Genomic DNA, 25,090 nt, shown 5'->3' with positions numbered 1-25,090 from the left:
AAGAGACCTATTTGAGGGTCAAAGACAATACAACTCTTTAGTTCACTCCATTGAGGAAAAGGTTACCAAGCAGCCTGTTATGCTAACATGCGGAGAGTTGCGACCATATCAGCTAGAAGGTTTGCAGTGGATGTTGTCTATCTACAATAACAACTTGAATGGCATATTGGCTGATGAAATGGGGCTTGGAAAAACCATTCAAACAATAGCTGTATTTGCATATTTGATGGAAAACAAAGGATTAACTGGCCCACATCTCATCATCGCACTGAAGGCAGTTCTTCCCAATTGGGCTTATGAATTTGCCACTTGGGCACCAAGTATTGCTATAGTTCTGTACTATGGATGCCGTATTGACCACAAAGACTTGAGGGACTTATACAAAGAAGAGGGAAGATTTAATGGGACAGAAGCCCTTTTCGGCCGTGCCTATTCTTGTCACACAGACGATGAAAGCTAATAAAAAAGCGATGTAAAGCCTTAGTGGCTTTTGCTCTCTACCAGGCAGAATCAATGAAATCGATGGAATTAGTCTCAATGATCTTCACTGGTGCGGCGTTATCGCTTTGGGGGCCACAGTTTCTTATTTGTCGGATGCAGATGTATCTCTGCACATGAATTGGTGGTGGGCGACTGGGGAGGAAGAAGATGTATATGAGAGAAGCGCAAAGTGCCAGAGGACCGTCCAAAAGCTCACTCTGACGGGACGACGATGGAGTCTAGTGCTCATGCATAATGGGAAGCTACAAACAGCGGACTATTTTTGAGTTTTTGAAAAGAACTTCCAAGTTGCATAAGCCAAGGATAACTGCTGTATTGGAGGGAAAAGCTTGAATGCAAGGGCCTCTGGATGAAACTCACAGTGAAGTCGATTATAAAGCAATAGAGGCTTGTGCCAACTGCAAAAATCTCTGCCTACAGAGATGAAGCATAACAATGTTGTTCCGAACGGCCATTTCAAGAAGGACTGGCAGAACTATGTCTGAACATGGATCAATCAGCCTGCTCGCAGGAAGCGCAGACGTTTAGCGAAGCAAAAGAAGGCCGTGAGAATATTCCCATGAGCTACTAGCGAGCCTCTTCGGCCTGTAGTGCACTCTCAGACTCTGAAGTACAACCCGAAGATCAGAGCTGGCCGTGGATTTGTCTCAAAATTGCAGCTTATGTGGAGCAGGATATCACAGTTTTTGTCTGGAAATGCTAGATAACGCAGCTCCGGATGCTATCAGGTTACATTCAACATGGGTCTCTAGGAGGATTTTGAAAAGCTACCAAACCTTTTGAGCCAATATACACAGATGAGTCTGCCGGGTTTGCTGCTGAATACAGATTTGAAGTCTCTAAACTGGAGCTTGTTGTTGCAAAGCCACATTCTCCAGAAAACTGTGCTCTTGCAAGAGAATGTACGAGTGTGAAGATTGATTGGGTGTACATTGGTTCATGCACTAGTGGGAAAATTGAGGCACATAATGACCAAGTCGATGTTTGGCCAATGGCTCTATTGTACTTTGATGCCACAGTTTTGTAGTGAGTGCAGTTCCTGTACGTTATACCAGTTGCCCTACAGACTTTGCCCCAATGCTTTTACCTTTGTTAGTGGCTTGAAAGCTTGAGCTTGCTTAAGAGCCTTGGGGCAAGACTAAAAGTTATATGTAGAGATAAGAAAGAAGGGACTTGAACAAAATTTGTTTGTTGGTAGTTTCTTTGTTGTAATTCACTTGACAAGCAATATAGTGATCTTTGGCATCAAAAATTGATATCTTCTTGTTAGCCTCTTTCCTTGTAGCATCTTGAACCCCGTGTTTAGCAGCTCTTGCACGAACTCCATGACAACGTATTGAATTGACCTTTCTACATAACTTAAGAAAACCCTAACCTTGTGCCATGATTAAATAGGAAAGGGCTCAATACAATCAAAAGAGTCGTATGAGGCCATCATTTTCATGTACAGTTTGGAAGCCAAGTTTATGTAGTAAAGCCTAAGATAAATGCATAGTTTCAGTTCTATTTCATTGCATGAACAATTTGGTGAGTTCGTTTAAACATGGACACATAAGTTATAATGAAAGTGAGAATCAAATTAAACTATTACACTTGCATAAATATGGTTTTGGCAAATGCAGGACTCAAAAGCCCCACAGTGGAAGAGCCAAAAATTATTGATCCAAGAAAATACCATATTGTTGATTGTAACCAAGTTCACATATCTATATAAACCCTATTCATGGTGCAATTAATCTCCCTTCAATTTTATTTAAAAAAATTAGTATTTCAATTTTTAAATTGATTTCATATTATGTGGACAAAAGAACTTTGGTATTTTCTTTTAAATCACATAGCCACCTTGTTCACATATGTATTGTTGTATATTTTCATGAAATTGTTTATTATAATGGATTAAATTTTTTTCATTATATTTAATACTTTTAATCATATTCGATCTAAAATGTATGGTGTCACAACTTATACATCATAAATTTATAATATCTTGTTTTGGATATGTCTTGATGAGTTGTTTCATTAATGTACTTTGAAACTTATTAATATGTTTTATTTAGCTTTAATTTTTTTTTCATATGTTATCATCACTAGTTTTATTTGCCTTAATGTATAGATGCTTATATTTAATGTAATTGTACTACAAGTATATATGTCTTTATATGGAAGATGTGTCTTGTATTCTTCCTAATATCTACTAAGAAGTACTCTTTCTTCAAGGCTTTCTTGAAGGCAAGCCAAGATGGACTCCAGGCATAAAGCTCAGTGATGTGTGGCTTTAGGGAAGAAGTCATCAACCACACAAAATACTGGCTCATCATATGCACTAGCACACCAAAGAACTCTAGCTTTGATTCATAAAGTTTTAGACCGCTTCCATTGCCATGGGGTAGCTGCCCCAACCTCATACTACACATTCCCTTAAGCTGTATCTCTTGCAACATATGATGGTGGTGTTGATATAGTTGCATGTATGCATTAAAGGTCCTCCATAAAAGCTACTTTAACTCATCACTAGAATCTGATAAACCTATTGATAGAGGCGGTTCTTCCATCTTGCTAACAATCTGGATGTGGTTTTCACACGTTGAGTTCACCAATGATGTGGAAAGGCAATCGTGTTGAGCCACCAATCCACAAAGGATAAGAAGTGAGGCAAGATGAAAGAAGGAAGATATACGAATATAAGCAAGGAGTTACGCCTTTAGACCCAAGATATCATTTCAAGCAAAGCTCCATTCAATCAAAGTGTATTCATTCTCCTTGTAGCCTTGAAGTCATACTTTAGCAACACCTAGAAAACCCAAATAAATTCCTACCACAAGGTAAAATCACAAGTAGTATTAGCACAAAACTCTTTAGATTGGCACATCTCTTAGACCATGAAGCTTTTTCATAGTACTTCCTATATGCATGTGGCTCATAAATGGACAAGAATAAGATGAAATAGAGTTGGAAGCCACTAAAGGCACTCCCCATTTCCAAATCTACTAGATGTGCACAAGCTTTGATTAGCTAGGCCAACATATATATACTCATGACTCTCAATCCCTTCATTTTACATGGTCACATAAAGGTTTACTGCCTCCACTACCTTTCCAATTTCAATTTAATTTGCAACTGCAATGGTATATGAGAAGGCAGTGCATTCTTTCAAGTTGTGAAAAACCTAGATGGCCTCTACATGGCCAGCATAGAAGGTGAAGGAATTGACCATGTATTCATCGATCATTTTATGAGTTTCAAGTCCATGCTGCCTATGGCATTGAAAGAATCTCTTAGTAGCACGCAATGTTTGTATGGCATTTAACAATCTGAAAACTATGTAGTGGCCATTTTCAGAAAAAAGGATGCAAAGTCTAGGCCGACACTCTAGAGGTTGTTACCATTTTCAGAAAGGATGCAAACTTTGGGCCGACACTCTAGAGGCTGTCTTTGATCAAGAACTCCTTCCAATGCTAATATATCATCTGTTAATGATGAGCTCCCCTTGCAGACGATGATGGGTTTCCACGTCTTCACACTGATGGGTTGTTCTTGTATTGTGGTGATTCTTCCTAATGATTTGCTTGTCATGGAAGCTAGTACTATGCTCCCTAATTAACTAGTGCTCACTCCTTTGATTATGCACCCATGTTGACATATTGTCCTAGATTCTTGCTATTGACTCCCTTTCATCTCCTCAATTTTTTTGTTCCTATATGCCCATAGCATGAGTGTCCTTGTAACATGCCTAGGTCGCGACATGTTTTAGTAGTCCATCAAGAGCCTGATCTAAAAGATGCCACATGGAACTCCTACGGAATATCACATGGTTTGTCGGTTAGCGACTCTCGAGTCTACTCCGCCATGAAATATATCGACCAACCCTATTCGAATCAACCTGAATCTTCTTGGGTTTCTAATGGTCAAGTCATTCTACAGCCTTCTAACGTCGGTCTTCAGACGACGATCTACTTTGCGCAGAGCATCTAAACCGAGGCAGACTCATATTGCACTTGGTTGAAAGAGAATGGGAAATGAGAGGGATGCATTGCTCAACCTCTCTACCCGTAGGTAAAGTCCCATCCCGGTCCCCTAAAACGATTTGAGCCAAGGTTCTACCCTACATTATCTAAGGTGAATACATCATCATGATTTGAATGTTGAGAAGCCTCCTAGTTCTCTGGGACCACCCTACTATAGGACGGACCCGTCGCAGGTTTCGTCCACCCGCTTCCCTTGATAGCTGCATTCATATGGTGACACCATGGCATACCAACAACACATCACAACCCTTAAGTGGAGCAATGGAAAAACTCTTCACTGTCCACATATCCTTGTATATGCAACCAAAGCTTTACAATGAGTGGTGTGATAGACTCTGTATGGCCTTTACATGCCATTCCAACTTTCCTCGTGGATCCCATCTCATTCTCTTTTATGCCTGGATGGTAACACATATAAGCAGCTTCCTTAATTAAGCCGTTAGTCACATGTTCCTTTACATAATTTTATGTACTGACACGCAAACAGATCAAACAAATTCCTTGAAAGGAAACTTTATATTAAAATTTGAAGTGAGATACAAATCTCGTCCATGCGACAATTCCCGCAATCAGTAAGGATGCGTCTTATTTTCCTCCAATTTTTCGCCCTTGCACTAGTAACAATTTTCCTCCAATTTTCCGCCTTGCACTAGTAAGAAGGCCTCAATATTCCTTCCCGAGTCATGTAGACCATCTGAGTAGGACCTGAGGTAGGGGATTTATAGCCAGAGCTCCCCCTTGGCACCCAAGCATCCTCCTATGAACGGACGTTTCTATAGAGAGACCTCTCACGATGGGTTCGGTCCACGTTCTCCATGTGGCTATCAAAAACCCCCTTGGATAGGGTTGGCAGCTAGTTGGGGGGTGCTCAACACGACTTTCTAAGGTATTTCAGCATGAATCAAATTTGAAAGATTTTCTTCTTATCAATTCCTTTGTTAGATGACTCCTTTTCCAAATAGGTGTTCCTAAGTACAAACACAAGCAGAAGTGCACAATATGTACTAGAAAATTCTTTGTTCTCTGCCGAAAGAAATTTCGATTTGATGCGATAGCATCTAGTCTCAGGTTTATCTTGTTATCGTCCAAGATTTCTAGAGATAACCTAATTTAATTTCCTTATTGTTTTGAATGAAGGAGTATCCTTGCAATGTTAATTGCAATTCGGGACATTGGCTTCCCTACAACAAAACCCTACGTATTCATTTGAACTAGGGTTTGTCGTGTAATTCATATAGCTACTTAAGGACTTTGAACACCTTTTAGATTCAAGTAATATGGGCCTTGAGAAGAATCCTTCAACTCTTTAGGGTTTGAAATTCTTTCAACTTCCTAGGAACCCTACGTATTCTATCACAAATTCAATCTATGTTTTGTGAGATGTAATTGTATGTTTCTATTATTTCAACCAAGCAAACGAATGTAGATGCATAAAATCTATCAATCTAATGTGTATTCTTGAAACTTTTCATATATATACAAGCATGAAATTTCCATGCAATTTATGTGCAATTTAACAACTTCTAAGTGCAATTTTAATTGATCACCTAAGATGAATGCAATGAACAAGATTTTCCTAGTATGCTCATTATCTCAAAACATGGTCAATTAAGTTGCGATAATTAATGTAAATGTTCTTTTCTCCCAATTTCTTTTCCCTAATACAACGGGGTGTACCTGGTTCATAAGAGATGCATTTTCCATAGTTGCGGTCCCTTGGTTCGCGGTCCTGTTGGTTCCGGTAGGAGTTTCAGTGTTTGGAGAGATCTTTTGCTTGGGGGCCATCTTCTGCAAGTGGATTCTAGAGATAAAGGAGGAATGGATTTGAGATGGGAGAGCATAAGAGAAGATGGCTTAGTCGAAGAGTGAGATAGGGGGAATTGAACTAACTCTCTCCCTTGCAGCCTCTCGGTGTAACTCCTCTCTCTCTCTCTCTCTCTCTCTCTCAAGCTCCTTCTCGCAATCTCTTGGAGGGGTATCCTTCTACCTCTCTCTCTCTACCTCTCTCTCATAGCCTCTCAGGGTCTCTTGGTGCCTCTCTAATTGCTCCCCATGCCTCATATTTATAGCTAAACAAGAGAAGAAGGGTTGTGGCTAAGAAGAGCTCTTTGTGGAGGGGATCTTAGAAAAATGAGTGATCAGAAACTTCTAAGATGCAGTCTGATGCTCAAAACACAAATCTGATAGTTTCGTTGGCTCCGAAAGGGAGGATAAAACCCCAAGACATTTGATTAGAAATCTTCATGATCACTCCTTTCTCTTCTCCTCGTTCGAAGTGATGTTTTTTGCCTATAAACTATGATCGCAACTCGTGCAATTTTTCCCAGACATTCTTTTTTTTTCATTAAATCTTTAAAACTAGCCCAAAAAGCCACTTGCTTTTCTTACATGATATCCTGTTTTAGAAATTTCCATATCTTTTTAGGATATTTACAATAAATAATATCTAAAATAATGAAAATATGCTAGTTTTGTCCAAAAATCTAATATTTTTGGACCATCCATACTATTCACATTAACACTAGTGATTAATATGGCTCATAACTCTCATTCACATTGTAACTTCCGTGAAGGGTGGCTACAGTCCTTGTGAATCCGGTAAAAATGTCGGATTACGACTCTCAATTTTTTTATATTTTTAATTAAATAAAAACTGTTAGTTATTAATGTTAGTTAGTTTTTACTTTAGTTAGTAACCTTACTAACTAATTAATTGACTAACTAACTTTCGAACTAACCAACTAATTTTTAATTGCGTGAAAGTATTACATCCTCCTTCCCTTAGACATCGGGATGTCCTCATCCCGAGAGAAACCGTGGATATTGTTGATGAAGAGAATTCTCATCTATCCATGTAGCATCTTCTTCAGGATAATCCTTCGATTGGTGGACAAGGTATTCTCTAAGGGTCATTAGGGGAGTTTTGAGGTCTCGAAAATGCCCTGTAAGAGATCCTAGAGAGAGAAAAAAATTTACGAAATAAAATCATTTTATAGAATTTTTAAAAGGTTTATATTTTGGTAAGTTAAAATATCAAAATTTGTTAATAAGTCATTGTCGTGATATTCTCCTGGTCGCATCAAACCTAGAAATCTAGGTCACCATAAAGTTGGCAAGGTTGTCATAATGAAGATCTTACCTCTCCTCATTAAAGTGAAAAGTAATATTCAATTTGAATTTTGGTGGATACTCGATTGCCTCCCTCCATCGTTTCTCCATCGTTTCTCTCTTCTTTTTTTCTCCTCCTTATTAGTCTCTTCTTTGTTTTCGTTCTTGCTTCTAATCATATCCTTAACTATGGATCAATCACCCAATGATCTCTGTAACTCAGCTATGGATCAATCATCTAATGATCTCTGTAGCTCTCATAAAAGACCTCTCTATCATCTTCATATTGAGTTGGACAGTGAGTATGAACCAATAAGAAAGAGAACAAAATCTATCACGGTTACATAGTCTATGAAACATATACTGAGGTTTGAAGGAAAGAAGAATATTGATCTTTGGTTAGATGGAAAGCTATATCCCAAAGATCCTAGCAGAAATAGCACTCCTCCTTTCTATAATAGCTCGTCATTAATGAGGTTTATTGGTGATGGCTACAATGGATTTTTAGGTTATACACTTAATCTTGTTGCAGAAAAGGATATCCTTGGACTAGAGAATCGTCTTTTGATGAAACACAATATAGAGTTGTTGCAGAAGCTAGAGGATTGTCAACAAAAAATTCATTCATTGGAAAAGCGTATCAAAGCTTATCAACAAAAGCAAACTTTATTAGGCCTTCGAAATCGACAAAGAGCTCTTAAAAATATTGAGAATCTCAAATGAGGAGGAGGAGGCTGTGGTAAAAGAATCCAAGCAGCAAGGTATATTTTTTTTCACTTGAAAAATCTTAAATATGGCTTTATTTAAACTACTTGCATTGATTTGTGATGTTAATTTTGCTTAGATCTCTTCTACAACCAAATGCAAGTGAAAGAGATTCTTTAAAAGCAGCTCAGTTTTATTATCATCTTCTTCCTTCAGTAGTTTCAAAGGATATTTTGGAGAAGAAGAAATTTAAAAAGGCAAAGAAACAATGCTTGGAGTCATTTGTAAAGGATCATTCTTTGGATTCTGAGTTAGTACAGAAGACACTGGATAGTATTGGTATCAGTCGAGATGCTTATATACAACTTTTCCAGCTTTTACAATCAAATATGAAGCAAGGACAGGTACACAATTGCATACTTCCGAAACAATTTGTGGTTAGGACTATCAGACAGAGAATTAATAACAAAGTGATGGAGATTCTAGGTAAGCGTTTTCATATCAAGGCTAGCTTCAAGGGCAAGAAAAAGGAGGTTACATTCAATGAATTTAAAAATATTTTCCTTGACTTGCCCACCCTACAATGCTTAATGATCAAATTTTATGACTTGTCACTAGCAGAGGCACAGGGAGTGGCTAGATTTGTGATTAAACTTGATGAAAGTGAGATTCTGAAATGTAAAAAATTGAAGAGAATCTCTATTACCTTGATGAATAGAGCACTTTCGTCAGGTCATTGCAATCACTCAACATCATTTAGTGTTCAATCTGAATATAACATCTGGTGGCTAGGAGCATTTGAGGTAGATACTGAGAATTTTGATATACTATATTGGGTTTTTCATCAAACATTAATACCTAATGTTATTCAAAGGCAACAAGCAGGAGAAGAGCTATTTGTTCAAGGATTTGGGAACTACAGGATTGAGTGGCACATAGCTGGTGACCTAAAGACACTCAAATATATGTATAATGTATCAAAGGGAGCTAACTTGAGATCTCCTTGCTTATACTGCATGTCACCGGCTGCAGAGTTAAACTCACGCAATTGGAATAGAGCTCCCTCTAGGCACAATAAGGATCCACAGTTTAAACTAGTCTTGGACATTCCTTTAGCGAATGCCCATATTTGTACACTTCATGCACTTTGCAGGATAATTGAAAAGCTTGTTCATCTCTATATAGGATTTGCATGGAAGTTGAAGCCATTATCAGCTAGAACATATGCTATAACAAAGGTTGAAAAAGTTCTCTCCACAATTGGTTTGCATGGTGGTAATGTTGTTATTGAACCAGATCTTCAAAAGTCTAAGGATGGTAATTGTGTCCCAAAAAAACCATCTATTGGTGGAGTGAAGGCTAGAAGGTTTCTAGGCTTTCATGGGAGACTTGGCAAGATAAACTCAAGAAATGGTGGCTCAACTATTAAATTTAATCAGTGGAAATTCCTACATAATGTAGTTAAGGATCACACTGATAATGGACAAGCTTGAAATAGAAAAGCTAAAGTTTGGGAAACACTAGACAAAGTGTTTTTTTATTGTGATAAGACTGAATGGAATGATGATGATCTCAAAGACTTTAAAAACCAATTGAACCTTTTCAAAAAGGCGATGACAGAAGCTTGGGGTGATCAACACATCTCTATCTATCTGGTCAACCCAAGGTATGGAAAAATCACATTATCAAGCAAGAACAAAATATTTCAGATACACAAGACACGGAGGTGGAAGACACAAAGCCAACAGTTTATTAGAGGTCTTTCAATGGTTCTATCGACAAATTTGGCATAAATTCAAGCTTAAAGATACAACCACATCAAGCAATACATCATCTTTAGCAAGGAATATACAAATTTTTACCCAAAGAAGAAAAGATAGATATTTAAATTCTTGCACAAAGCAAAGATTTACAGAATGGTTACAAACCAAATAAAGAGTTGGGAAAAGATGGGTTTCAAGAAACCCTTAATCTTTTGCATCTTCTAGTCTGATTGTGTTGCAGAAGAGTCCTTAGTTTCAGGCACCTCAACAGGGCCTTCAGAGGAGTCCTTGGTTTCAGGTAGCTCGATAGGGCCTCTAGAGGAATCTTTTGTTTCATCCCACTCAATAAGACCTCTGTATTTCAAAAACTCTTGTTTCCGATAGCCTGGAAGAAGCTTTAAATTCTTACTATCTCCTACATAAGAGATCAAATAGGAGCCAAGAACTCCAAAATATCTAGCTCTATATCCAATGTATCCAGGCATGAAGCCAAAAACTCTTATGGCTTCTTCCTTCTCCACCAAAATGATCTTGTCCAAACCTCTGTTGAAAACTTGAGATCCAATTACCTTTGAGATAGCTCTCAAAGCCATCATTGGTAGACTTGGAGAGCTTGACAATCTACTATGATATATTACAATTGTTTGATTGTTTAATTTTCCAATATAATGGCCAAGGCTTTGATTTTTCCAAGATTCATTGGCCTAGATCCCTTGGCCCTTCCAAGAAAGTTGTCCAGATCTTCAATCTCAATCTATAGAACAAACCACAACAGTACAAGATATAATATATTTATCTATAATGCATAATAAAGTCTAACATAAACTCAATGGGTAGCTTCAAATTATATTTCATACCTTAGGGTGTTCGTCTTCTTCAAGAAGACTATCATCATAAAGATTTATTGAACTCTTGGGCTTCTCATTTGATGGAGACTTCAATCTCTCTTCATACCCTACATCATCAATATGAAGTTTCTTCTGGACCTCCAAGAACTCTTCTTCTGCCCCCCCTTTTCATATATCTATGATCTGATTAATACATGTATGTAAGGCTATAGAGCTATCTTGGAAATTCTCTCCCTCAACATCAAGACTTGCTAGTGGTTCTTGTTCATAACCTATAAAATTCATGTCATTTTTGCCCCAACCTGCAAGGATTGCTAAGCAATAATCTTCTCTAAGATAAAAAAGATGTTGAATATCATTTAGCAACACATATCTCTTCTTGTTGATAAGATAAGTGGGAAATGTTGGAACACATGCAAGAGGACCTTCTCATCAACCTGTGCACTTGGCTCGATCTCCTTTTCTTCCACCATTGTGATATTGTCACTCTTGAATAAACCTACATAAAAACCTTGGACAAGTTGATTCTCAACATCTTCTTGGAACATCTCCTCCTTCTCTTCGACCTCCTTATCCATACTTGCAATATCCTCTAGCTTTCTCTGTTGGTCTATATCTGGAGAAGAATTTTCCATGTACTGAAGATACACAATAAATCCAACGTCCTTGTGGATCAGAAGGCATTGGTGTTGGTACCTATGAAAAGGGCAACATGTTTCTTTCTTTCTGAATTCCTCATCAATGAGGTTGAACCTGCCTAGCAAAGTTGACCTGGATGTATTGGTGGCTCCCATGACATCACTATAATGAACAAATCCATTGATTTCCAAACCTTACACATGTCTATCATAAAAACATATGTACTCCTTAAGTTTATCTTCAAGATCCTCCAATAACTCCTTCAAATCAAAAGGAACATTGAAAATTTCCCTGATATAGCCAAACTTGGAAGAATTTCTAGTGGTGTGTAAGAAATCAAAGAGCCTAGCATCAGATGTCTCAATTATCTCCTCCTTATCCATTCCTTCCAGAGATAGCTTCCTCTTTGTCATCTTGACCAAGAAAATATTCCCTGAATAAAAAACAGAATAGAACCAATATCCAATAAAACAAGATGGAACCATGGAAAGAGGCCTCAAAATTGATTTTCCAAGACAAAAAAATAAAAAAAGGAGAAATTTTTTTAGTTGACCGGTGAAACACGAAAATTCAAGTGTCCAAGGCAAATGCCTGTGAAGAAATCACGTTTCACCGGACACTACCTTGAAGACAAAAATTATTCCAATATCTCGTCGGTGAAACGTGATACTTAGCAAAATATCACTAACAGGGACATTGTTTCGCATTTCACTGGTCAAAAGATGCAAATCAAGAAGAGAAACATGAACTATAAATTAATTCTATGGAAACATAGAAATTGATGATAAAATCATTTCTGGAAAAGCTATGCTGCTTTTAAAAGATACAAAGCACATAACATCTGTAATTATTCAAGTGTTATTAAAAATTCTTTCTATATTAATCAAATTTATTTTGTTAAAATACTTGTAATAAAAAAAAATTGTTACTTATCAAAGATTGTTGAACTGCTCTCCACACAAGAAGCAAGGACCTTGAAGGGAAGTCGAGACGAAATTTCGGCAGAAAAGAAGACAATGTCAGAGAAATGGCTTTGAAATGCTTTTATATTGACCGTTAAGCATGTGGTGATAGTTCCAACGAAAAAGTTTGTGTAATAATGGAAAAATATGTGTACACGTGTCTCACTTAACACACTGTATCAAACTCCTCAGAAGACGTGCGCACTCTCTTTTTCCAAAAATACGTCACACGTGTGTTACATAACCCTTTTCCAAGTTAAAAAAAATTTCCAGTAAGTGAGAGTACGTCACACGTGTGTTATTAACACTTTGCCAAGAACATTGAGTCCATGCAAATTCACCGCCTTCGCCTTTCATCGCATTTCATCACTACTCCACCTTTACCTTTGGTGTTCCTTCCAATCTCCAAGCATTTCACTGCTTTCCCAACAAAGGAAACCTTCGAGCATATTGTCGTCTTTAGGCTGAGATTGTGAAGAACAAGCTAAAAAGAAGGTATGGTTTTTGCATCTTGCTTTTCAATAACAGGCTCCATTCAATGCATTCTTTTGATACTTTTCCTTAATCCTTTATGTTATTATGAGCTTATGACCACTACAAAAGAATTTTTTCCACAATGGGAGCATTCCTTAATGTTGTGGAGATCTAAGAAAATATCTTCTTCCCTAATTCTGTGGATATTTTATGTAATCTTAAAAGCTTTCCTTAGATCAAAGCTCTTTTTTCTTGGTTTTGTCGATTTTTATGCTATTCATGAGTTGTCCGGTGAAACGCGAAAATAAGGTGCTTCAAGCAGGTCTCCTGCCTTAAATTCGTGTTTCACTGGACACAATGGACAACAGGTCCGGTGAAACGCAAAAAGAAGCAGGTGCAAGGAGGCACCTTGCTTGACACTCGCGTTTCACTAGACACGCTCCAGAAAAATTCAGTTGAAACGCGAAAACGCCATGCATCATGGATACCTCTTGTCTGGGACTCGCGTTTCGCTGGACATGCTGGAGAAGAAGTAACATGTCTTTTTTTGGCAGATGGCTAGGACTAAGGCAACAGCAAGAAAAGAGAAGATTGATCCTAGGGATTTAGCATCAAAGATTCATTAGTCTTCAAAGCCTCAGAAACTCTCTAGAAAGTCAAATCCAAGGAGAAAGTTTTCTCAAAATATCAGGTGCCTAAGAGAGATTAGGAAGGCAGTAAATGCTCTTGACAATGCAATTCCAAAGTTGTCTTTTCAGAGGCTTGTCAGGGAAATTTGTGACAGATATAGTTTGGATAGTTTCAGATGGACAAGAACAGCTCTTAATTGTATACAAGAAGCCACAGAGGATTTTGTAGTTGAGTTTTTTCAAGATGCCTACATTTGTGCTGCTCATGCTCATAGACTCACACTCATGGACAAGGACATGGTAATTCTTAGGAGGCTAGGATATAGATTTTCAAAGGTCCTTGAGCCAATTCCCCTCACTGATATGAAGACATTTAATATCCTTAATGTGCCCCCAACTAGGAGAAAGAAAGATGATTCTGGTCTCAGGGTTGAGGATGTCACCCATGAGAAGGATACAAGGCAACATGAAAAAGAGAAGAAAACTAAAGAGAAACAACAGATAAATGGAGAGAGTATAGGAGGCAAAGGGTTGAAGAAAGGGAAACAGAGCAACTAGAGTCCTTTGAAAATGAGCTAGCCACCCTTCTTGAAGCAGCTAATCCAAAAGTATTTAGTGTGTTTTGTTTCTTACCTGGTGACTTAGGCAAAAGAACTAAGGTTATCTCCTTTGATGTTGCATGTGTTCAGACTCTTAAGGATAAAAAAATAGAAGTAAATGACAGTATTATTCTTGTTGGCCTAAGGTATGTCCATCCATAATTACTTATACTTTTTGATATTTTTTTAACAATAAGATTTTTCTTGTTTATACTCACAACTTCTATGCCTTTTCTAGGTGTATAATGCATGAGTTTCCTTTGGATATACAACAAAAAATTGAGGTTCTTGATCCATCTATCTCATTCTTTATGAGGAATGAGCTTGATACAAGTTTTATTGAGCACTAGCTCAATTTGATTGACTTCGATACTTTAGAGCTCCTTATAATTCCATATAATGAAGAGTAAGTGATTCAATATTCTATTAGAGTTTTTGAGATTTTATCCTACTAATTTGTTGAGATATGATTGCTTTTAGTTCTCATTGGAGCTTGATCACAATAGACCTTGTGGATAAGCAATGCTTTTTAATCAACTCTATGAAAGGAAGCCATGGAAATGCTAAATTGTAAGTTATATTATCCAAGGGCTCCTTGATATTTCAATTCTTTTTTTTTGTAAGTACTCTAAATTTCAACATATTTTATATACAAAGCTTCCAAAAGATTAATTGAAGAGCTAGAGAAAAGACCCCCTATGCCATTTGATTTGATTGCAACAATGCAATATAGACAAGTTGCGGTAAGTTATTCATTAAAATAATTGAAACATGAGTTTATTCTATGAACTACCATTCCTCCTCTTTATAGTTTTACTTTGTGTTGGTGGTTGCAGTGTCCCCATCAGGATGATAGCCATTCTTATGGCTGGAGGGTGATTGCAAATGCTAGAAGAATGGTTAACTTTGTTTATCTTAATGATGATAAACATGTAAAGTTAATATGAAATATGCTAAACTTTAAGATATATATTAATTGCAAATAGTCCATTGATGATAAAAATATAGTCTATTGTAAGAACAATAATGAACTAAAACTCTTTTTTCTATAAATGCGTGACAGTTTTCGAAGGATTGGTATACATCTGAGCATGTTTGGGTACATTAGAGCAAAGCTCTTGAAGTATATAATGGTCAATTGTATACAACCAACAACAGAGATTGGTGGGGATTTGCACCATGAAGGAGATGCGATGCCTATAACCACGGAAGGCAAATCCATAGCTTCAACACCTTCTATACCCAAGACATCAAAGAAATGCAAAAGGACTCCTAGAAAGGATAGTTCTCCAAAAAAGAAATAGCTTTGCCATATCGCCTTGTAAGCCTTCATATATAGAAATTTGCCCTTCAACCCTTGTATATCTCATAAAGATGGCAGATAGACATCTCCTACAAAATTTGTACATATATTTTATATTGATAGTAAAGATATCTTTTCTTGAATGTCCTTGCAGTGTATATTATTTTCTCTCCTTTTCGATATCTGCAAAAAATAAATTACAAATGTTTGTTAGTTAGAAAGTGAGATCTTGATATACATCTAAGTAGATATAATATGACGTGAAAACTTACTCGTTTCTTGTCAAGTTGGAATACAAAGAAGCATGGTAGTTCAATGTCTTCATTTTGTAAATCCATCCTCACTTGATGTAGCGTACATGATTTTCTGATCTTTAAGATTGCAATAATAGCATCGTTGAACCAAATATCAAGATCCACTATATGATCCTTGCTGAAATCATTAAGATTCTGGTCTAAAGCAACTAGACTACTACCAACAAAATGCCATCGACTATAGTAAAAGCTAAGGATAACATTTTGAGTAGCAATCATATATTTACAAGCTATAGAGTCTTGATCTATCTTACATATAAATTTTCCTTCTGTCCTTGTATCCCATCCTTCATCAACAAATTGTATGATATGATCATATGTTAGTGTCTTCACTGAAAGCATGGTTTTTGTTATTCTTATCTCCATATTAGAGAAGAAATCAATAAATATATTAATAGGCATAAATAAAGTAACTTTGCTTAGCCTACTAGAGATATTAGATTTTAGTGCTTTCTGGATCTCAGAAAATATCTTACATCTATAGCCCTCACTAGTAGCTGGACTTGGCAAAGGCCACTCAAAGCTTGAAAAATCTAGCAAAGGAAGGAGTTTTATTGATCCCCATTGGCAATGCCACATAGGAATAACATAAGAATGGTCATAAAAGAATATTCCATTCTTCTCCAATTGAACCATGTATAACATCAATAACATCAATAATAGATTCCACTGATTGCCATTCCTCAAGATTAGAGGGATAGACATCTACAAGACAAACAAATATTATAATGGAAAAACCTAAACCAAGTTTAAGAAAAGAAAAACTTTAAGAATCAAATTCTTACAATTTGGTCTATGCATTGGAAGCTTTGAAGATCCAGGTTTCAAACACAGCTCTCTATGCATGAACACATGTTGCACTAGTACCTCTTTGATGCTATTCTTATTTGCTCCAAGCTTAAAATCTCGGATTCTGCCCTTCCAAGTAAAGATAAATGAGCTCTCATGTCTTTGCCTTTTTCCACGTTTTGCTTGTTGCATGGTGATCCAACTACCTTTTCTAATGATAGTAGGAATCCATCTTCCATCAGTTTGGAATGAGTTAAACACTGATATGGATGTGATTTGGGAGCTTGGATGCCTTGTTGAAGGTCGAATTTCTGTATCCATGGTAGAAGAGAGAGATACATGCACACACACACACACACAGAGAGAGAGAGAGAGAGAGAGAGAGAGAGAGAGAGAGAGAGAGAGAGAGAGAGAGAGAGAGAGAGAGAGAGAGAGAGAGAGAGAGAGAGGACTAGGATACCATAACGGAGGGAAAAACAATAGAGGAATAAAAGAAAGGAGGGAAAAAACTGAGCGCCATGCTTTTCACCAATTTGAATTTCGATTACTTCAGTCATTATCATTAATCTAGAAACATCATTAAATAAAAGTAGCTGAGACTCTATGCCATTAATGCAAAAGATGTCATAATCACAAATATAAGAGACTAAAAATACATAATAAAAATACAAATTCGTAATATTATCATATTTATATATTTTTGTAAAATGATTTTTAAAATTTTTTAAAATAGAAGTTCCGTTACGGAGGCTTTGCTTTTATTGGTCTAGAGCACTCTCTCTCCACATCCTAAAAGGCATTTTCGAGACCTCAAAACTCCCCTAATGTTCTACTCCTCAATTGTCTCTCCCTAGTATCTAGGATTCTATTTGGCTACAGCTCAAGGAGTCCTTGGCTAGGCATTACAATTTGTTGATCACTCAGTACATGGCTAGGATTAGGCACATATTTCTTTAGTAGAATAACATGAAATACGTTGTGAACTTTTACATTTTCAGGGAGTTGAAGGTTATAAGCGTTAGGTCCTAGGCTTTTGAGGATCTTGTAAGGCCTGCAATACCTTGGGCTAAGCTTTTTAAATTCTCCCAAGGATAAAAAAACTCTTCTTGGATCGTACATGAATGAAAACCATATCCCCCTCCTTGAAGAGCCGCTTTTGCCTATTCAAATCTACATAAGCCTTCTGCCTATCCTTGGCGGCTTTGATGTCTTGCCAAATGGCCTTAACCTGTTCATCCATTTCTTCTAGCATCTTCTTAGAAGCCTCTACCCTTAAAGTAGGGTCCGAGAAATTTAATGGAGAATGGCAATCATGCCCATACAATGCTTGGAAAGGTGTCATTTGAATGCTTTGCTAGAAGGAAGCATTGTAGGCGAACTCCACCAAGGGTAGATATTGGATCACTTCTTGGGTTTGTGACAACAATATGCTCTAAGCATATCTTCAATCACTTGATTGATCCTTTCTATTTGGCCATCAATTTGAGGATGATAGGCCATCCTAAAACAGAGCCGAGTCCCAATAGCTTCATATATCCCTCTGAGTCGATAAATGAGATGTGAAAAGGGAGTCTCAATCACTGATGATCCTTTTGGGTAGACCATGGGGTCTGAATATCTTCTTAATGAACAGTTTAGCAATATCTGAAGCCTTATAATTTGTCTTTACTAGGATGAGATGTGCAACCTTGGTGAGCATATCTACCACAACCATAATTGAGTTGTACCCACCTGGTACTGGAGGTAACCCAACAACAAAGTCCATGCTGATAAATTTCCACTTCATTTGAGGGATGTCGAGGGGTGGTAGCTTTCTAGGCATGTTGACATGCTCTGCTGCCTTGATGCGTTGGCAAGACAAACATCCCATGACATGTCTGAGTACATCTCCCTTAAGTCTTTCCCAATGATAGCTCTTCCTAACTATGATATATTTGAGTGCATCTCCCTCAAGTCTTTCCCAATGATAGCTCTTCCTAACCATGTTGAGGGTCTTGGCATATCTTGGATGACCAAAGAAAGGGGAATCATGTGCTTCCCAGAGTATTCATTGTTTAAGTATTTGGCTTGATGGAATACGTAGTCTTGTCCTGAAGTAGACTAGGCCTTCATAGACAAAGTATTCTTGGTATTTAACTTTGAGTTTGAGGCTTTGGTCCTTTTCTAGGATCTCTTTTATCATTTTCTAATGTTGTGGTTGATGTTTAGAGTCCTCCCTAGCCAATTCAATGAAAGGGTTTCCTGGAATTGACACCATGGTGGCTAGTGATCCGAAGGTTCCTCCATAATGAGAGAGTTGAGGAACGCTTTACGACTTAAGGCATCAGCGACCACATTTTCCTTGCCAGGTCTATATTTGATTTCAAATTCATACTCTTGCAGCACCTCGATTCAGCGGTCGCATTGCCTCATGTTGAGGTCAGCTTGGGAGAAGATCCATTTGAGGCTCTTGTGATCCGTGACCAAGGAGAATTTGTTGCCAAGCAAGTAGTGCCTCTAGAGTTTGAGGGCATGAATGATAGCCAACACTTCCAAGTCATGAGTAGCGTAATTTTTCTCATGGGTTTTTAACTTCCTTGAGGAATATGCCACGGGATGAAACACCATATTGGGGAATATGGGAATTTCCCATAAGTTTGGGACATGTGGTCAAATCTTTGGATTTTTCATAACTAGAACACTACAACTTCAAATCGAGCGCTCTATAGCTCAATAGATTCCATTTTTCAAGCGCTTTCCAATGATAGGTCACATCATATGGTTTTGGGAAACTTATGAGCATGTTATCCGGGTGCCACCTTTTTAGTATTCAAAAAATGGGAATTGGGAGATTCCCAAACTCACTAATATTGTGTTATGACCTTCTTTTAGAGTAAGCCAGAACTATGCACTTTTATTTTAGATATAGCACACAGGGAGAAATTACAAAAATCAGAGTTGTCTAAGGTAGGGTAGAATATAAGGAAAGAGACTAGATGGGATGCACCAATGGGAGACTAACTCTATCTATGCATACCTAGCAAAGACTGAGGGGATTGAGGTACTTGTTGAGGAGAAGAGAAGGTGAGATGATGATACACTTAGTACATTTAAGAAGACTAGAGGGGATGAGGCTGCTGCTATCCCTCCTAGACCAAGTCACGAGCAAGTTATGGAAAATTTGGAGAGAAAAGAGAAGAAGCAAGATATGAAACAACCTTGCTATAAGTTCTTTTCAAATATTGAGAATGTTGCTGATCACAAGAGAGTGCTTGAAGGCCGGATATCTTGAATAGTAAAGTAGAGTTCACTTAGGTAAAATTTTGGGGATAGCTAAGAGAGAATTCTATGAGAAGATCATAAATATCATTAAGAGAAAAAGATAGGTGGTACACACTATAGAAAGACAGGGTATCCAATTGAAGAGGTGTTTGATGACATTGAAGATGAGACTCTTGTAGAGAATGTTGCAGTATGTTATGAAGAAGATGAGATATTACATTATGATGAGTAAATAGATGGTATGTATGATGGTTTGACTTGTGTAGATATTGTGACACAGATTGAAAATATACAGAAATGTGAGGATTTGAGTAGTTCTAGTATTGTACCAGCACATTCCCTAGACATGTATTGTGTGATTGCAGACTGTATGTAACAAAGAGAGTTAGAGGCTAAGGAATCTCAGCAAACAAAGTTGAGTGCTGAAGTATTTCAGCAAAGAGAAAAGATAGCTAATCATTTTCAGCTACTAATATTCTTGAGAGCTGAGGCATCTCGACCAATAGAGATACCATTGATTTGACTCACCAAAGGGAGTGTGAGCCTACATGTCATTCCATTATTATCAAACCCTCCACAACCAAATCCATGAACTCAATAGGTGATGCGAGGAGGCATATTTCACGGTGGATTCCGTGCCACGGTGGATTCCATAAGGCTTTACGGTGGATTCCGTAAACTTTGTTTATCGGGGCTCATACACAAAGTGGATTCTTTGTGCGAGAAAACGATGGGGACGCCTATCCTTTTCGGGCGTTTCATTAATTCAGTATGTACATGGGTGATTCCATAGCGGGTGATTCTGCAAAATACATATTAAATTAATAAACATTTATGAGTTTAGAGTGCGCACTCGTGAAAAATTAAGGTTAGGATTGATTTCTAGCCAATTAATTTATTTATGTAGCTGAAGACTGCTAGATATTCACTTTTGTTGGTTTAATTATATTATTTACTAACGATTTTGAATGCTTCAGTTAATGTGTAGGGACAGCAGCAGTGGCAGAGGAAAGCATTCGAGATAGCGTGTATTCGAGTTAGCACTTATATTTTGATGGGCGCATACCTTAGACATGGCGCCTATATTTTGTCGCGCCTATTTATTAAGGCATTGGATATTTATTTATTATTTTGTATGCGTATGGGCGCATGGTTATGATATTTGTATTTGGACATTGTATTGGGTATGCTTGACTCTTTGGGTGCCCACCCATTAGCTTTATTTCTATTTGGCACTAAAGCAAACTCAAAAGCCAAAAGCGTGCTATTTTATAATTTGGGTTATTATTTGAACTTCAAGATGATTAATACATAAAATACATGCTTTGTGGAGCGCTCACACAAGGCATGGGGGAGATTGCACCCAATTGGACTCTTGTTCATGTTGTGCATGCTTTCTACCTTGAGTTTTGTGCAAAAAGTAGAGTTCTTTTGTTCTTGGGAACCTTCCAATGCTCACTACGCGAGCATAAAGCATCCAATCTGAGCATCAGTGGTATCAGAGCGAAGCTGAGATCGAGAGCTTCCAATTGCTACCCATCTTGTGCGAAGGCGGAGCTCTTGGAACAATCGAGCTCTACAATCCGTTTCATCATGAACGGTCGATACGGGTGGATTCCTGGCAGTCAAGAACCTCTGTCTACAGCCTCTGATCGCAAAGGACCGCCCTGAGGAAGCAGATGACCACTCGTACATCTTCTTCAACAAGTCATTTTTTCTGAGACAAAATAGAGATAAGCTTCATATCTAATCTTCAAAGTTTAAGATAAAGCTTAAAACTAAGATTTTAAAAAGCTTACTATTTCAAATTGTTAAAACGGCGGTAGCAACGGCATCTTTCCGTGATTTTTGGCGACTGAAAACGGCCCCCCCTAAAATTCGTCGTATGATGCCATGAGGCATATTTCACGGTGGATTCGGTGGCACGGTGGATTCCATGAGGTTTAACAGTAGATTCCTTAAACTTTGTTTACCGCGGCTCATACAAAAAGTGGATTCTTTGTGGGAGAAGTCGATGGGGACGCCTATCCTTTTCGGGCGTTTCGTTAATTTAGTGTGTACATGGGTGATTCCATAACGGGCGATTCCACAAAATACATATTAAATTAATAAATGTTTATGAGTTTAGAGTGTGCACTCGTGATAAATTAAGGTTAGGATTAATTTCTAACCAATTGATTTATTTATGTAGCTGAAGACTGCTAAGTATTCACTTTTGGCGATTTAATTGTATTATTTTACTAACGATTGTGAATGCTTCAGTTGATGTGTAGAGATAGCAGCAGTGGTGGACGAAAGCATTGGAGGATAGCATGTATTCGAGTTATCACTTATATTTTGATGGGTGCATGCCTTAGGCATGACGCCTATATTTTGTCGTGCATATTTATTAAGGCGTTGGATATTTATTTATTATTTTGTATGTGCATGGACGCAGGATTATGATATTTGTATTGGGTATGCCTGACTCTTTGGACGCCCGCCCATTAGCTTTATTTCTATTTGGCACTAAAGTAAACTCAAAAGCCAAAAGCATGCTATTTTGTAATTTGGGCTATTATTTGAGCTTGAAGATGATTAATACATAAAATACATGCTTTGTGGAGCACTCACACAAGGCATGGGGGGAGATTGCACCCAATTGGTCTCTTGTTCATGTCGTGCATGCTTTCTACCTTGAGTTTTGTGCAAAAAGTAGAGATCTTTTGTTCTTAGGGACCTTCCGGCGCTCACTACGCGAGCATATAGTATTCGATTTGAGCACTAGTGGTATCAGAGCGAAGCTGGAATCGAGAGCTTCCAATCACTACCCATCTTGTGTGAAGGCGGAGCTTCTAAAAAAATCGAGCTCTATAGTCAGTTTCATCGCGAACGGTCGATACGCGTGGATTCCTAGCAGTTAAGAACATCTGTCTACATCCTCTGATTGCGAAGGACCGGCCTAAGGAAGCGGAGGACCACTCCTACATCTTCTTCAACAAGTCGTTTTTTCTCAGACAAAACAGAGATAAGCTTCATATCTAATCTTCAAATTTTAAGCTAAAGCTTAAAACTAAGCTTTTAAAAAGCTTAGTATTTCAACTCGTTAAAATGGCGGCAGCAGCGGCAACTTTCCATGATTTTCGGTGGCTGAAAATGGCCCCCCCTAAAATTCGTGGTATGATGCCAGGAGGCATATTTTCACGGTGGATTTCGTGCCACGGTGGATTCCGTAAACTTTGTTTATCGGGGCTCATGCATAAAGTGGATTCTTTGTACGAGAAGTCGATGGGGATGCCTATCCTTTTTGGGCGTTTCGTTAATTTGGTGTGTACATGGGTGATTCCATAGCGGGTGATTCCACAAAATACATTTTAAATTAATAAACATTTATGGGTTTAGAGTGCACACTCGTGATAAATTAAGGTTAGGATTGATTTCTAACCAATTGATTTATTCATGTAGCTGAAGACAGCTAAGTATTCACTTTTATCGGTTTAATTGTATTATTTTACTAATGATTGTGTATGCTTCAGTTGATGTGTAGAGATAGTAGTAGTGGCGGAGGAAAGCGTTGAAGGATAGCGTGTATTCGAGTTATCACTTATATTTTGATGGGCGCATACCTTAGGCATGGAGCCTATATTTTGTCATGCCTATTTATTAAGGCATTGTATATGTATTTATTATATTGTATGCACATGGACGCACGATTATGATATTTGTATTTGGACATTATATTGGGCATGCTTGACTCTTTGGGTGCCCACCCATTAGCTTTATTTCTATTTGGCACTAAAGCAAACTCAAAAGCCAAAAGCGTGCTATTTTGTAATTTGGGCTATTATTTGAGCTTCAAGATGATTAATACATAAAATACATGCTTTGTGGAGCGCTCACACAAGGCATGGGGGAGATTGCACCCAATTGGTCTCTTGTTCATGTCGTGCATGCTTTCTACCTTGAGTTTTGTGCAAAAAGTAGAGTTCTTTTGTTCTTGGGGACCTTCCAATGCTCACTACGCGAGCATACAGCATCCGATCTGAGCATTAGTGGTATCAGAGCGAAACTGAGATCGAGAGCTTCCAATTGCTACCCATCTTGTGCGAAGGCGGAGCTCTTGGAACAATCGAGCTCTACAATCAGTTTCATCGTGAACGGTCGATACGGGTGGATTCCTGGAAGTCAAGAACCTCTGTCTACAGCCTCTGATCGCAAAGGACCGCCCTGAGGAAGTAGATGACCACTCCTACATCTTCTTCAACAAGTCGTTTTTTCTCAGACAAAATATAGATAAGCTTCATATCTAATCTTCAAAGTTTAAGCTAAAGCTTACAACTAAGCTTTTAAAAAGCTTACTTTTTCAAATTGTTAAAATGGCGGCAGCAACGGCATCTTTCCATGATTTTTGGCGGCTGAAAACGGCCCCCCCTAAAATTCGTTGTATGATTCCAGGAGGCATATTTCACGGTGGATTCGGTGGCACGGTGGATTCCATGAGGTTTTACGGTAGATTCCTTAAACTTTGTTTACTGGGGCTCATACAAAAAGTGGATTCTTTGTGCGAGAAGTCGATGGGGATGCCTATCCTTTTCGGGCGTTTCGTTAATTTAGTGTGTACATGGGTGATTCCATAGCAGGCGATTCCACAAAATACATATTAAATTAATAAATGTTTATGAGTTTAGAGTGTGCACTCGTGATAAATTAAGGTTAGGATTGATTTCTAACCAATTGATTTATTTATGTAGCTGAAGACTGCTAAGTATTCACTTTTGTCGATTTAATTGTATTATTTTACTAACGATTGTGAATGCTTCAGTTGATGTGTAGAGATAGCAGCAGTGGTGGACGAAAGCATTGGAGGATAGCATGTATTCGAGTTATCACTTATATTTTGATGGGTGCATACCTTAGGCATGACGCCTATATTTTGTCGTGCCTATTTATTAAGGCGTTGGATATTTATTTATTATTTTGTGTGTGCATGGACACAGGATTATGATATTTGTATTTGGACATTGTATTGGGTATACTTGACTCTTTGGATGCCCGCCCATTAGCTTTATTTCTATTTGGCACTAAAGTAAACTTAAAAGCCAAAAGCATGCTATTTTGTAATTTGGGCTATTATTTGAGCTTGAAGATGATTAATACATAAAATACATGCTTTGTGGAGCACTCACACAAG

The sequence above is a fragment of the Lygodium microphyllum genome, chromosome 12 (genome assembly GCF_053477565.2).
Source record: "Lygodium microphyllum isolate KBCC chromosome 12, Lygodium_microphyllum_v1.1.10, whole genome shotgun sequence".
NCBI classification, from domain to species: domain Eukaryota; kingdom Viridiplantae; phylum Streptophyta; class Polypodiopsida; order Schizaeales; family Lygodiaceae; genus Lygodium; species Lygodium microphyllum.
Note: the sequence above shows the minus strand (reverse complement) of the source record.